General features: G+C 51.2%; 1 long non-coding RNA gene across 1 annotated transcript; it reads right to left on the bottom strand.

The window, feature by feature from the left end:
- Positions 1-12,543: 12,543 nt before the first annotated feature.
- Positions 12,544-15,104, bottom strand: LOC129380234 (uncharacterized). The gene is made up of 3 exons (XR_011892224.1): positions 14,093-15,104; positions 13,510-13,609; positions 12,544-12,801 (listed from the first exon to the last, which is right to left on the bottom strand). It is a non-coding gene; the product is annotated as an uncharacterized lncRNA (long non-coding RNA).
- Between the last annotated feature and the right edge of the window lie 172 nt (positions 15,105-15,276).

Raw genomic sequence — 15,276 nt, 5'->3', positions numbered from 1 at the left:
GGTGCCTTCGACAAGAAAGCCTGTAGCAGTACAACTCGCGCTCGTCGGTTGCATCATTGTCAACCTGGTATGATAAAAAGGTTTCAGTGATGCCCAATAGTCGGTGAATCATTGGAGTTAGCGTCTTGTCGGTCTCGTATCGACCCAGTGTTGCCGCGCCTTACGAGTACGTGCAGTCAGGAACGCGCTGCCACCACCAGCAAGTGAGGACCGACGTTGCAAAAAGACTTCGTCAGCAACGTGATGTACTTAAGTGTCGCCCAAGTGTAACGCAGGGGTGTTTCCTTAAATTAGCGAGCCATTCATGAAAGGCGGCAACTACCTGGCTCACAGTGCAGTCCGGACAACTCATACGATGCCCTGGCCGCTTTCTCTCTTTCTTTTTTTTTTTTAAAGTGGAATTGCGGTCTTACGCTACGCACGTTTTCGGCACCGCACCGACGTCGAGCTACCAGTAGAGTTTCAACGCGGTACACGGCTTGCAGGAGCGCGCGTCCAAGCGCCTATTTCTTTTTTTTTTCCGGGGGACTCTCCGGCGCGGATTCTATGTGTGTGAGTCGGCAGAAGTGAACGGACGTGTCGTCGGCGCGCTCCGCAACCACCGAGACTATGCGGCCTTCACCGACCGCCCTTGACCGCCCTTGCCCGGGCCGCTTTCGCCGGGAGTCATACGGGAAGCGGCTTTCTCGCCGTTTCCCACCGACCGCCTTTTCTTCCCGGGACTTTTTTGCCGCTCCCCGCGCCTCTGCAGCTCTGAAGCAGTTCCAACGCGGCTGCCCCTGCCGGGGCCATAGCTGCCTTGGCGTGTTTTCTACACCATGAACCAAGAGCGCCAAGCGACCAGCTCTTCCGAGGCCCATGTTCTAAACGGGCGTGCAAAGGGCCTTCGGCCAATTCACCGCTCTGTTTCGATGGAGCATTTATCTACCGCAACGTCATTTTCCAACGAGCAGAAGACGCAATCGGCGACGGAGAACGCCGCCGCGCGTTCCTGGACAACAACGAAGACGCCCGAGGTGGATACCGCGGGAGTGGCCGCCAATCCCATCGTCGCCAATTTTCCCTCCCAACAACGAGAGGCAGACACTCCGACCGGGGAAAGGATGGAGGAAGATGCTACCCCGAACATTTACGACGACAAAACTGACGACGACACAGGTGGCTGTTGGAAGACAGTCATACATAAGCGACGCATCCGTCAAACGCACGCTAAGACGCAACCCTCCGAGAACATCTTGGGCATTCCGGACGCCTCCCAGCCTACCGTACGCAAGCGCAGGCGGAATCAGAACCTGCCCCAACTTCCTTTGCACGATGAAAAGATAATTCTGCGGCCTCACGGAGGACTTTGCCTCGATAAGTGGATGCGCCCAGAACTCGCCAGTGCTCTATGGAGTGCAGCCGGCTTGACCACCGACGATCGTCAGGACATCATATTCCGACTGCGACCTCAGCAGAACTTGGCAATCATCAGCACACCCCAGTCACACGTAGCCGACGCATTGTACAAGGTGAGGGAGCTGAACCTTGGTCAGCGGGTCTATCCCACTACAACATATTTTGCGGCCCCAGACAACTCATGCAAGGGAATTGTTCCTGGTCTTTTGCCCGGTACACCGTCTTCCAAACTAGTGGATGAGCTTTTGGCTCCTGCAACTCAAATACTTCAAGCACGAATGATGGGTCAAACCAACGTTGCGTTGGTAACATTTGAAGGACTTTAAGGACTACGTGCGTTTCTATGGTGCGGAACTACGCTGCTACCCCCATCGGCCCCGCCAACTGGTCTGCAAGATATGTCACAAGCTCGGCCATTGGGCTGATTACTGTCCTACGCCGCACGTGGTCATTTGCGCGACGTGCGGGACTGACAACCCCACCCCGTCACATCCGTGCACCCCACACTGCAGATCCTGTGACGGGACCCACTCTACAGCGGATCCAAACTGCCCGCGGCGTGCTAGGCAGACATTGAACAAAGCTTGGGTGCGGAAACCTCTCGAGAAAGAGCAGCGTGAACTCCAACCCTCCAGCGACCCGACCACTACCACAGATACGGCGGAGACCCGAACGTCACGCGCCCCAACGAAGGAGAGAGACTAGACAAGACCGGTCGGAGACCCGTTCGAGATCCCGTCGCAAGTTCCGGACCCGCTCCAAGTCTCGGTCCCGATACCGCGAGGCATCGGTGCGCCTCCCAGAGAGGCACCCTCCTTCCCCATCTTCCCAACAACCCTACAAGAAGGCCCTGCACACCAACGCCCCAGCCAAGGTGACCCTGGTGCCTTCAGAAGTGCAGCGGACCCCGGAGAAGAAAACAGCAATGGAGGCGCCTCGGGAGGTAGGTCGGGCGGAGGGGCCGCCACAGCTCGCTCCGCCCCGTAAATCTCTCCCTACCCCTTCCCCTGTTACCAATTCGTTATCAAATCCCGATCCTCTAATAGAAATAGCCCGCCTACGTCGTGACATGGAGGCGCGCTGTGAGTGCCTGCAAAAACAAATGGACGCGCTGGTGGCAGGAATGAGCACTAGTATGCAGGCGGCTCTGGACAGGATAGAACGCCAAATGGAGGCCCTTCAAATAGGGATTACGGAGCAAGTGAAATCATGTATAGAGTGCACTTTCGCATGCATGCAAGTTCCTGAGCTTAGCGGTAACAACGAAAGCGCGCTTTCCGACCAAGGCTCTCGGCCGCAACCTTCAAATGTGGGCACCCGGCGCCCGCATCCTTATGCACGACCGCCTGCTTCCCCTCGCGATGATGATGATGGCGCCGCGTAACGTGGAGCAACTAGTGGTGTGGCAGTGGAATTGTAGGGGATTCCGCCGAAAACGAGGTTCCCTACAGCAGTATATCGCCACATCCATGAACCCTCCCGATGTCATCCTCTTACAGGAAGTCAATTGCACGCCTTCTTTATCAAGCTACAGCACGCTCTCGGGTCTCTCCTCTTGTGGGAGCCTTAGTTTCGAAACATGTTACATATCCCATGCATACCACTAACATTGACATTCCTCACCAAATATTGGAAATAATTACGCAAGGTGAACGCAGCGAGAGTCTGTTTATACTCAATGCATACAGTTCCCCCCGTTCGCGAACGCACTGTTTTCAGCAGCTACTAACAGAATTTGGTAGGTTTGGACGGGTTTGTGTGGTGGCCGGCGACTTTAACGCTCGGCATACTGCATGGGGTTACGTTAAATCGCAGGCTAAAGGGACCCGCTTATGGAATGCTGTCTGTAACATGAGATACACAGTGCTTACCGACCCAGAGCACCCCACTCGGATAGGCAACAGCGTATCTCGTGACACCTGCACTGACCTTACCTTCGTGCGCAATACTGGCCCAGTCGTTGCGCACGGGCCTTTAGAGGAGCACCTTGGTAGTGACCACTACATTGTGGCGACCACTTTGTCATTACGGGATGCGCGCAGGCCCGAGCGAAATGGGCGTATAACGTATTGGACGAAATTGAGGGAACGTCGCCAGGACCCACCTGAGCGCCAAGGGTACGAACGCTGGCTTGACTCTCTCGCACAAGATCTAGAGGCCACCACGAGCACACTGCGCACCACAACCGAGACACCTGACATAGACCCGCATTTACTTCATCTTTGGAACGCCCGCAGAGGGTTGACACGACGATGGAAACGACAACGCCTCAACCGAAAACTTAGGAAACGTATAGATCAAATTACACGGGAATCTCAGGAATATGCAGAGATCCTTACGAGGAATAACTGGCGAGGATTTTGCGATCGCCTCTCAGGCACATTGAGCACAGCAAAAACGTGGTCGATTCTTCGCTCACTCACAGATCCCACCACAACAAAGGGAAAAACATTTCAACAGCTGCACATCCTAATGCACGAGTACAGGGACGATGTCTCGACACTCCTCAGAGAGCTAGAGGAGCATTTCATACCCACAGGCCCGCCGCCGCAGTACCCTGACTATCCTTATGTAAGCGAGACGAACGAATTGCTCGATGCAGACATCACATCTGACGAGGTGCGGGTGGTGCTACAAGACTTACGCCGCAACACGGCACCAGGAGCTGACCACATCCGATTCGCCACCCTTCGTAACCTCAGTGACGCGGATATTAACCACCTCACCCATATCTTCAAGGATTGCTGGCGCAAGGGCATGCTTCCCCAAGCATGGCGACACGCCGACATCACACTGATCCCCAAACCGGGCAAGCCTGTTAAGGTTGAAAACTTACGACCCATCTCCCTAACATCCTGCATTGGTAAGCTCAAGGAGCATGTACTCTTGCGGCGTCTGCAGCCCTTCCTCGAAGAAAAATAATTCTTTTCTAACTCTCAATTCGGATATCGGGCTCATCTGTCTGCCAAAGATGTGCTTTTACAATTGCGGGAGAAAGTCATAGGACCTCCGTCGTCCGTCCAAACGAGAGCACTCATCGCCTTAGGCCTAAAAGGGGCATTCGATAATGTTGAACATGACCTCATCCTTCGCAATGTTGCACATTCACACTGTGGAATTCGTATGTACAACTAACTATATCCGCGCATTTCTTCGATATCGCACAGCCACCGTAGGAATGGGACCGCATCGATCCGGTACGATTCGCCTTGTAGGACGTGGGACACCCCAGGGCTCAGTTCTTTCCCCTACTCTATTCAATATCGCGCTTGCAGGGCTCCCCCGGCTACTCGACCAGATCCCTGATGTCGCCCACGCTATGTATGCGGACGACATTACTATCTGGTCGACACGGGGTTCCGACGGAGCCATTCAGGACCAACTGCAGCAAGCAGTCGATACAGTTTCCGAGTACGCGAGAAAATGCGGCTTAAGATGTGCTCCGGAAAAGTTGGAACTCATAATCATTCGCCCCCGAGCCGTTCCTCTACTCCCCCTATCACTGTACACGTGGATGGCACACCGATACCACAGGTTAATCGTGCTCGTATCCTCGGCCTACACGTCCAAGCGGATGGCAGGTCAAACTACACTGTTTCCCTTCTATCCAGACAGATTCAGCAAATTCTGGCCATGATCCCGAGGGTCTCCAACAGGCGCTCGGGCCTTCGAGAAGAGGACCTGCTGCGCTTGGTGGAGGCATGCGTGATCAGTCGCCTTACATACCATCTCCCATTTCAGCGGTTGACCCAAGCGCAACAACTTCGCATAGACGCAATGATTCGCAAAGCGACGAAGCTGGCCCATGGCCTCCAGAATTATACTTCCACACGCCGTCTCCTTAACTTGGACACATAACACACTAGGCGAGCTGCTAGAGGCGCATTGGGTCAGCCATCGCCAGCGCCTCCTACTCACTCCTACTGGCCGCCATCTTCTCACACGGCTAGGATACTCTGTCCCACCCCTTGAGTCTGAAACCCGTCCAACGATCTTGTCTTCAGCGATACACCAAGCACTAAGTATTCATCCATTGCCACGTAATATGCACCCCGAGCATGACAAAGGGCGGCGCAAAGCCCGTGTACGATACATTGGCCGCATGCTTGCAAACATCCCGGAAACACATACTTTATACACGGACACATCACGCACTCAAGAGGGCTATACCTCGGTAGTTTTGGATGGCACCGAATCCCCGAGAGACTCTGCTGCAATGCGCGGAACAAATGCCGCTTACGGAGAAATTCTAGGTGTTGCAATTCGATACGCCATCCGTGTTCCTGAGGAAGTGTATATATTGACGGACTCGCAACAGGCATGCCGGGCGTTCCTATCAGGACATGGCATCCCGAGAGCGGCGCACCAAATTCTCAAACAGATCCCGCAAAATACACGAACCACACCTCCCCGCATCCACTTACTCTGGACCCCTGGTCATACCTCGCTGCCGGGTAACGAACGCGCACATGCGGTTGCCCGAGAAATTTCCCTCCGGGCGACTCGGCGTGGTGAGGCGACTAGTTCAGAGTGGGGGGATTTCGCGCCATTTTCCTCCTGAGCACGGCTGGCTCGGCGCTTTAGCTCGGCGTGGCGAACGTTGTACGCTGTGTTTCCTGCTCTTTGAGCTAGCGCTATGCCGGGCTGTTGCGCATATAAGTGCAGCAAGAAGCCTGAAGATGGTTGTGCCGTTTTTACGGTACCACAAGGAAAGCGTGACGGCTTGCGCAGGAAGCAGTCTGCATGACATTGGCCGAAAGAACTTTGTTCCGACAAAGAACAGCGTTGTTTACGAGCTGAGGCGTCTGTCTTATAGCTCGTAGCAAAGCATCCCGTAATGCTGCATTTTTTTTTTTCATTCTTCCGGCCTGCTTACCGGCGTTTTTGGTGCGGTTGTCCTCAGTATGATTAATAGTCTGGGGCGCCTTCATCACCTCGCACGTCGCTAACTGTTGTTATTCAGTCGGAAATGCAGCATTATAGATTCTGCTTTGCGCCCTGAAAAAGTTAGTGGCATGTATACCCGTGGTATTGCAGTTGATGAGCGTTAGCTAGTCAACATTGAGTTTTTTTTTTTAAGTTTTAGGGCGGAAACCTTTAGATCTCTATGTTTCAAACTGGAAGTATCACGTGACCCAAGGAAGGCCAGAGGTGACCCAAAGCATGTCCACCCCTGTATAAGAGAATGAATACCCACGTTAATTAATGAATCATTAGTGATTGACATAAGGTGAATTAGGGAGGATTAAGGTTGATTAGAGTGTATTAAAGAAGACTAAGGTGGATTAGAGTGCATTAAGAAGGGTTAAGATGCATGAATAAAGATTAAGGTGGGTGGAGGAGGATTAAGGCCGATTATGGTGGATTAAGGTGAAGGGCTGATGAAAGGGTATTAAGACCGATTAGGGTGGATGAACAATGATTAGGGAGGATTCAGGTGGATAAAGGAAGATTAAGGTCGATTAATGTGGATTAAGGTGAATTAGTGTTGATATAGGAGGATTAAGACCGATTAGGATGGATTAGGTTTGATAGAGGTGGGTTAGGGTGTATTAAGGTAGATTGGGCCTATTAAGCAGGATTAAGTTGGATTAAGGTGCATAAATAAGGATTAAGGTGGATGAAGGTAGATTAAGGCGGATTATGATGGATTAGGGTTGATAAAGGAGGATTAAGACCATATAGGGTAGGCTAAGGTGCATTAGGGGCGATGTAGGTTGATTAGGTTGTATTAAGGTGGATTGGGAGTATTAAGCTGGATTAAGGTGGATGAAGGAGAATCAAGGTAGATTAGGGTAGACTAAGGTGAATTAGGGTTTATTGAGTATTAAGAGCGATTAGTCGGCCATAATCCTGCTAATGCACATTAATCCACCGAATCCACATTCATCGACCTTAATCCTCCTTCATTCACTTTAATCCACCATAATCCACGAAGGACCTTCTTAACGCGCCCTAATCCACCTTCATCGACCTTAATCTACTCTAATCCTCCTTAATGCACTTGAATCCTCCTTAATCAATCCTAATGCTTCCTCATTCACTTTGCTCCACCCTAATGCACCTTCGTCGACCTTAATCTACTCTAACCCTCCTTAATGCACTTTAATCCTCCTTAATCAATCCTAATGCTTCCTCATTCACTTTACTCCACCATAATCCACTATAATCGTCCTTAATTCACCTTAATCCACCCGAGTCCACGTTCATCTACCTTAGTCACCCCTAATCCTCCTTAATCCACTCTAATCCTCCTTCATTCACTTTAATTCACCCTAGCCCACCATAATCCTCCCTAATGCAACTTAATCCTTCTTAATGGACCCTTATCCTTCTTCATGCACTTTAATCCCCCTAATCCACTATAATCGTCCTTAATGCACATCAAAGCAACTTCATCCACCCTAATCTACCTTCATCGACCTTAATCCAACCTAGTCCTCCTTTACGCACCTTAATCCACCTTCATTCACCCTAATGCACTTTCATCGACTTTAATCTACCTTAATCCTCCTTAATACACCCGAATTCATCTTAATCCAATCACTAATCAATCATTAGTTTGCTAATCATTAATCATCTCTTATACGCGGCCGCACATGCTTTGGTTCGCTTCCCGCCTTCCTTCGGTCTCATGATATTTGTGTAGCTCACAACGGGACCTTGAAACAGAGGTCTAAGGCTTTCGCTTAATAAGCTACACACAAAGGGATGTGTCACAAGCAATACTAGATCAGACGCACGAAGTAAAGCATCTGATCATGTGGCAGAAAAATTGTCTGGAGTATAGAACTCGCCTCAAAGCTCCCTTTACATCGGTATACCCCGTTCATACGGCTTTAAGAAAAAAACCAACCTCCTCATAAACGTTGCCTCCAGCATTATCGATGCTGTTATTAGAATTTCTGAAAATTTCAACCCCACTGGGACGCGCAACTGGCCCAAAATAACACGCCTCCATAGAATCCTGCGGCCCGTCCGCGCGAGCCCAGGAGGAAAAGCGTGCCACGCGCAGCCGGCGGGCGAGGAGAATCGAGGAGGAAAGCGCAGTGAGGAGGAGAGTGTCGCTACTTTCAAATTATCAAGGGGCTTGAAATGGCTCCGTGGGCTTGTGACCTTTTCTGGTCGCCGCAAACAGCGGAGTTTCGACTCCTAAATGTTTCTTGCTCCGTGCACGCGGCGCACGCACCAAGCATTTCAGAGCTTACTGGCTTTCGTACGAGAGGATTATGCGCACGCTCGTGGCCTAATGGTTAGAGCACCGGGCTCGACGGCCGACGTTGGATTCCACCCCATCGGTCACGCATTATTTTCTTTTAATGAAAGTGAGGCGAAAGAACCTACCTGCTGCGAAGTGACAAGAATGAGGTTGGAACGCTTCGCATTAAATTTTTGGAATGTCTTGATATGCGAGTCCTAATTATTGTATACTAGACTCAACTGCTACAAAACAAACTACAAAAATCAACACAAATTACCCAATAAATTGTTTATTGAGAACACTCAACGGTAATATTGTTGCGCAAGTTTTGAGCGAACTCAATTGCTTTTGAAAATTTGTTGAAGTCGGTTGTTTCAACAATTGCCCAACAATATATCAATGGTTATATCAATATATATCAATATATCAATATATCAACGTCTGACCGGCGGGAGCTGGCGATCTTCGCGGAAGCGACCGTCGGAAGGGCGCCGGCAGGTCTGCTGTGACTACTCAGTTTGTAAAACAACAATGCGCCAAGTCAACAGGACATCGGCGCCACCATGGCTGCGGCGGTGACTCGTTTTGTAGGAAGGACAATGCGCCGCGTCCCCAACGGAATGGCGCAGAGATCGCTAGACGCAGTCGGCGGAGCAAGTATCGTTAGTGTGTACGCCGACACCGTCACGGTCTGTTTGGAGCAGGGGAGCTCCGGGAAGATGTTTGCGATGCCGTCTCACGCAGCTTAGAAGTCGTCAGTCAATGGACAGACGCGGCGGCCTCTGTCTGCGGAGTCGACTCTGGGATAAAAATGCGCCTGCTCGGGGCAGCACCGTGTCTGCGAGAACCCTCTCACCTTGGTGTGGTTAGTGCAACCTGTGCGGAAGTGAGTCCGTAAAGCCTCCCCCTCAAAGACGGATCGGCTACGATGACTTTGGACGCTCCGTTTGGTCGAACGGCCGTTTTCCCTCACCTAGGGATCTAGGGAGGACAGAGTGTTTATAAGCAGCCGTGGCGCGGGTGCTGAGTGTGCATTCCTCTTTCAGTCATGCTAGACTGACGAACTGTAACGTTCTCATGTAGGTACTGTAAATAAATCCCACATTCCTCGTTCTCGATGAGAACAAGTCTCTCCCTTCAACAACGTCCTCAGCGTGGATGAGTTGGACGACGGCATGGGCCAGCTACCATCTAATTCACGCCCGGCCCCAAACATTACAGCATATGGCGGCGCTAAGTAGCACATTGCCGGCTCCTGCGCGCGCAAGTCAGCAATCCCTTTCTGAACTTCTGCGTCCGGCCAACTATTGCCGTCTCGTTCGCGCGCGCTTGGCTACGTGCGCACGACCTCGCCCGCTGCGTACGTGGGTAGTTGCAGACGCCCAACTAAAACTGTCCACTGCCTCGAACCTGCGGCGTCGTGTACGGTTGAAGGCGCTAACAGAGGCAGGGGTCAACCTCTACTGCGCTGCATAAACGATTGTTGCAAATAAAGGTGTTGTTTGGGGTGGTTGGTTTATACCGAAACTATAGACACGGTTGCTATAGACACGGACGAAAAAGTGACTCTTGAAGGAAAAGCAAATAACCGTGCTAGTCCTCGTTGTCCTGTCTTCGTCCGCATTTTCACGCAGAGCACTGTCCGGAAGCTGTGTACGAAGTGCGTTTGTGATTCAGGCAAGCCGGAATTTAACATAATTAATTGCATGGTGTGCACATTTGCCAAGAGCACCACGTGCGAATTGGGCAGCTGGGATGAGAAGCTTGCACACACATACCCCAGCTATAGCCCAGACAAAAGTAATGTGCAGAGCGCCGGACCAATAAGACAATCGTCCCCTATCACTAAAAGCTCTCGGTCAGTACTCCCAAAGAACCCCCGCGCAGAAGGCTTTATTCGCGCTACTAATGTTCCTGCGGTCTGTACGGACCTTCACGACAGACTCGAAGAACATCGGCCCCTACCGCTCTATAGTGTAAGCGGTTAGTTTGTACTAGTCTCTCTTCCCTCTCTCTCTCCACTTCCGCTCTCTTTCTTTTACCCCCCTTCCTTACCTCTTTCAGGGTAGCCAACCGGAACCACCTCTGGTTAACCTCCCTGCTTTTCTGTGCACCCTTTCTCCCTCCTTTGTTCAGATCGCGGGAGTGGTGTGCGGCCACGCCATTTTGCGCTGTGGAGGAATCGGGCCTAGATCGAACACCATTTCTTTCTCAGTGAAGATTACCACTTTCGCAGGTCAGTGCTAGTCGCGCAGCCTGCGGTGCGTCGAAGAAAATCTCTGTAATGAATGATAGGTCATGCGAGGCCATAAGGCACGTCATCGCTTTACACCTTAGCAGATGCTGAGGCTCGCCTGGTGTAGGGCGGTAACATTGACAAAAGGGGAAGGCAATTCCAGAACGAGAATCCAGAGTAGCGGTAATCAGCCCATCAGGCAATGCATGCTCAAATGAACTCGAAGCAGCGGCCTACTCTGTAGATGATGCAAACGCAATTCGCAACGCACCGCTTCCGATACATCTGTGCTGGAGGCTTCGCTTCTACCTTACGCGAATCGCCGACAAGCCGGATGACATTTATGAGCGTCCTACAAAAATTATATCCCTTTCTTTGTACAAATGCAGTTCCCCTTGGTCGGATCGCACGCGGGATCGCACGCATCCTTGTTGTCCATGTCGTCATGCAAGTAACCGTGAATAACCAGAGCACAAAAGCTCGTGCAATTAAGTTTGCAGCTATAACTACTGGCGATTGAGCAGTGTTCTGTTATCTTTTTCTTTCATCTTTTTAAAATTTAGGCTCGCCAACTGGCCAATTGACGAAGCAACGTTTTAACATTTATTGTCAGTGTAGGCAAGCCGGTGATCCGGTAACGAAAAGCGTTTATTCATGGGAGGGAGCGATATAAGTACACTTGGAAAGGGGTGACGTAGGCGTCACATGTTAACAGTCTGGGCGCTATCAGAATGACAGTGTGATATGGCCACATCTCCCCTTTAATGATGATAAGGTCTAGAAGTTTCATCTGGCAACGGGTATCGACAGGGTTCCCGACGCAATCTTGTGCTCCTGCGTAACTGCTGTTGTCCAGGCTGGAGGTCGTCTTCTGAAGGCCCCTGCGAGGTTGATTCTGGCTCCGGTTGAGGTGCTGCCTCCCGCAGGTGTTCTCTTGTGCGACGGATTTCATGGCCGTCTTCGGTCTTCACAATCGTAGATCTTGGCGTTGCGGCTGGCCTTAGAACAATAGCTGGAGCCCAGGTTCTCTGGAGAGTGTCGTACGTCGTTACGCGTTGTCCCGGAGTCAGCGGGGAAAGGTTCCTGGCGCTGCGGTCGTAGTGGATCTTTTGCCGGCGCCGGATCGTCTGGAGACGGTCGTGGACCTGCTTGCTGGGTATGGCCTCTGGCTCCAGGTGAATTGTTGGTACCGGCAGGAGGGTCCGGGTCTGCCGCCCCATGAGCCGCTGCACAGGAGACTTCAGAACTGGGTCCCTGGGGGTATTACGCCACTCAAGCAGAGCAATTTCAAAATCTGGTGTGCGAAAAGAGCACTTTTTGAGCAGCTTTTTGGCCTCCTGAACAGCTCTTTCCGCCATGCCATTAGAACGCGGGTGATATGGACTTGACGTGACATGCACAACGTCTAGTTTTCTCAAAAAATCTTTGAAATCTGAGCTACTGAAGGGGGGCCCATTGTCACTATACAGCTTCTGTGGCAGCCCATGCACTGAAAAAACTTGTGCACACCAAGTCTTGAGCGCATTAGACGTGGTGTGGCGAAGTTCTCGGACTTCGAAGAAAAAGGAATAGAAGTCAACCATGACGGCGAACTCCCGACCGCCATAGTGAAACAGATCCACGCCTACGGACTCCCATGACAGGGTCGGAACATCATGGCTCAAAAGGGGCATTTTCTAGTTTCGTGGCTGGTGCATTTGGCATACCTTGCAGGTCTTGCAAAACTGTTGAATATCTGCGGACATATTTGGCCAAAACATTACACTGCTGGCCCTCGCTTTCATCTTATCTGCTCCAGCATGCGCTGCGTGGAGGAGCTGCATGATCTCTGCCCGTTTCGATTTCGGTATAATTACCTTGTTGCTTCGGAAGACTAGCCCATCTTGTGCGTGAACTTCTTCCCTGTAGGTCCAGTATGGCCTTCCCGGCTCTGGGACACCATGCTTGTGCTCCGGCCACGCCGTCTCTGCGTATTCACGGACGATGATCAGTGCCGGATCCTCGTTTGTCGCATCCCGCAAGGTTTTCAAGCGGTGTTCCGACGCTGAAACATAGTCAAGCACATTCACTTGAAACTGCTCGGTTTCTTCTTGCAGTGCCATCTTATTAGGAAACCGCGATAACGCGTCCGCTAGGAATAGCTCTTTACCCGGTTTGTATTGCAAAGTTATTGCGTAACGCTGCAAGCTGAGGCGCATTCGCTGCAAACGAAGCGGGCACTGATGCAGGGGCTTGGTGAAGATCGGTATCAAAGGCCGGTGATCTGTTTCGACGATCACGTCTGCTTGGCCGAAAATATAATCATGGAACTTCGTGCACCCATGTACTATCGCAAGCGTTTCTTTTTCAATCTGCGCATAACGCTGTTGTGCCTCTGTTAGAGATCTGGACGAGAAGGCTACGGGATGGCCGTCTTGCATCAAAACAGCCCCAACGCCCGACTGGCTAGCATCGACAGAAAGCGTGACTGCCTTCTTCGGGTCGAAGTAGGAAAGAATCGGCGCTGTTATCAGTGCCTGACGCAGTGCTTCAAAACTGGCCTGTTGTTTTTCTGTCCAGACCCATGCGTTATCTTTTCTCAGCAGTTCTCTTAGCGGTTCCGTCAAGACAGACATGTTGGGAATGAAACGCTGTACATAGTTCATTGTGCCGAGAAAAATTTGCAGTTGCTTACTGGTCTTAGGCTCGGGTATTTCCAGAATGTCCTGAACACGCTCCGGGTCGATGCGCAGGCCTTGCGTAGTGAGGATGTGTCCCAAGTAGCGAACCTCCGCCTGCAGGAAGGTGCATTTTTTGAGGTTGAGTTGCAGATTGTGGTCACGGCAGCGCGTCAGTACGAGTGTCAGGTTACAGTCATGCTCATCCTTTGTCTTGCCCCAGACTAGTATATCATCCATTACAACTGCGACACCTGGTAGACCGTCTAACAAGCGATGCATTGCAGCTTGAAAAATTTCTGGGGCTGACGATATTCCAAAGGGCATTCGCAGGAAGCGATAGCGCCCGTATGGCGTACTCATAGTGCAGATTTTCGAACTTTCTTCCGTTAGCTTAATCTGCCAAAATCCCGATGCTGCATCAAGCGTAGAAAAAAATCTTGCCCCGGACAGCCGCGGAACTATGTCTTCTAAAGTGGGCATGGGGTAATTTTCTCGAAGCAACTGTTTGTTCAGGGCGGTTGGATCGAGGCAAATACGCACTTTTTCTTTTTTCACCACGGTCACCATGTGGCTAGACCATTCGGTTGGTTCATTTACCTTTGTAATGACGCCCTGCTGCTCCATGCGCTGCAGTTCTGCCAGAACTTTGTCTTGCAGGGCGATGGGGACCCTCCTAGCAGGCACGACGGTTCCCGCGCTGCCGGGTTTCAGCTTCATCGAGTACTCCACGCCTTTCAGTTGTCCTAGCCCGCTGAAAACATCTGCGAAAGGTTGGGCTGGGCGATATAGTTCTTCACTGGAGACTTTCTGTATGCGGTATATAAACCCCAGGCGTTCTGCGACTGCCCCGCTGAGCGTGACTGGAACATCGTGCTCGACGACGAAAAATTGTTCTTCGCATTTTTTGTTGTTAGCGTAAAGCAGAAGCTTGACTTTTGCTTGTGCCGTAGTCCTGTGACCAAAGAACGCTGTTAGAGTCACCTTGCAGGCTTCCTTTGGCTTAGCAGGTAACCTTTCCAGCTCGTTTTTGGAGATAACGCAACAGTTCGCTCCTGTGTCCAGTTTGCACGTGACAGGTTGGCCTTCGATGTAAACTGTTGCTGTCCATTTATCAACTTCAAGCGAGTTTATCGCTAGCCCCGCAAGAAAAAAAATCGTCTGTCTCGGCCCGTACCTCCCGTAGCTCTTTTCCTGGACGGCTGGCGTTATGCGTGGCGCCGACTGATTTGCAAACCTGGGCAAAATGGTTCTGTGCACCGCACTTCCTGCAATTCTTTCCTCTCGCTGGACAATTTCCACCAAGATGCATCTGGTAGCCACACCTACTGCACAGCTTCTTTTCCCTCGCAACCGAGTTCACTATCGTAGTTTGCGCTCCGCCTGTTGCTGCGCTTATCTCTTGGAAGTGCTGCTTCCCTTGCTCTTCAATGCGGCAAATTTCTACCGTTTTTTGGTAAGAAGGGTTTTCCGCTAATAGTTTCTGCTGCAAACGCTTGTCTTGGACGCCTAGAACGATACGGCTGCGTAGCATACGGTCTTCTAGAAGTCCGAATTCACAGTTCTTGGCTAAAATTTTCAGTTCGATCAACCAGTCATTAAATGGTTCGCCTTCTTTCTGGTCCCTTGAACCAAAACGGAATTCGTGGAGGGTTAAGTTGTTTGCTGGCTTGTAGTAGTCCTCGAATTTCTTGATCAAAACTTTGACGTCATTTCTGTCCTCGTCCGCGTCAAACTTGAAAGTGCTGAATGCTTTCCTGCCTTCTTCGCCTATGCTCACGAGA

This window comes from Dermacentor andersoni, chromosome 1 (assembly GCF_023375885.2).
Source record: "Dermacentor andersoni chromosome 1, qqDerAnde1_hic_scaffold, whole genome shotgun sequence".
In the NCBI taxonomy this organism is placed as follows: domain Eukaryota; kingdom Metazoa; phylum Arthropoda; class Arachnida; order Ixodida; family Ixodidae; genus Dermacentor; species Dermacentor andersoni.
Note: the sequence above shows the minus strand (reverse complement) of the source record. Positions and strands in the feature narration are given on the sequence as shown.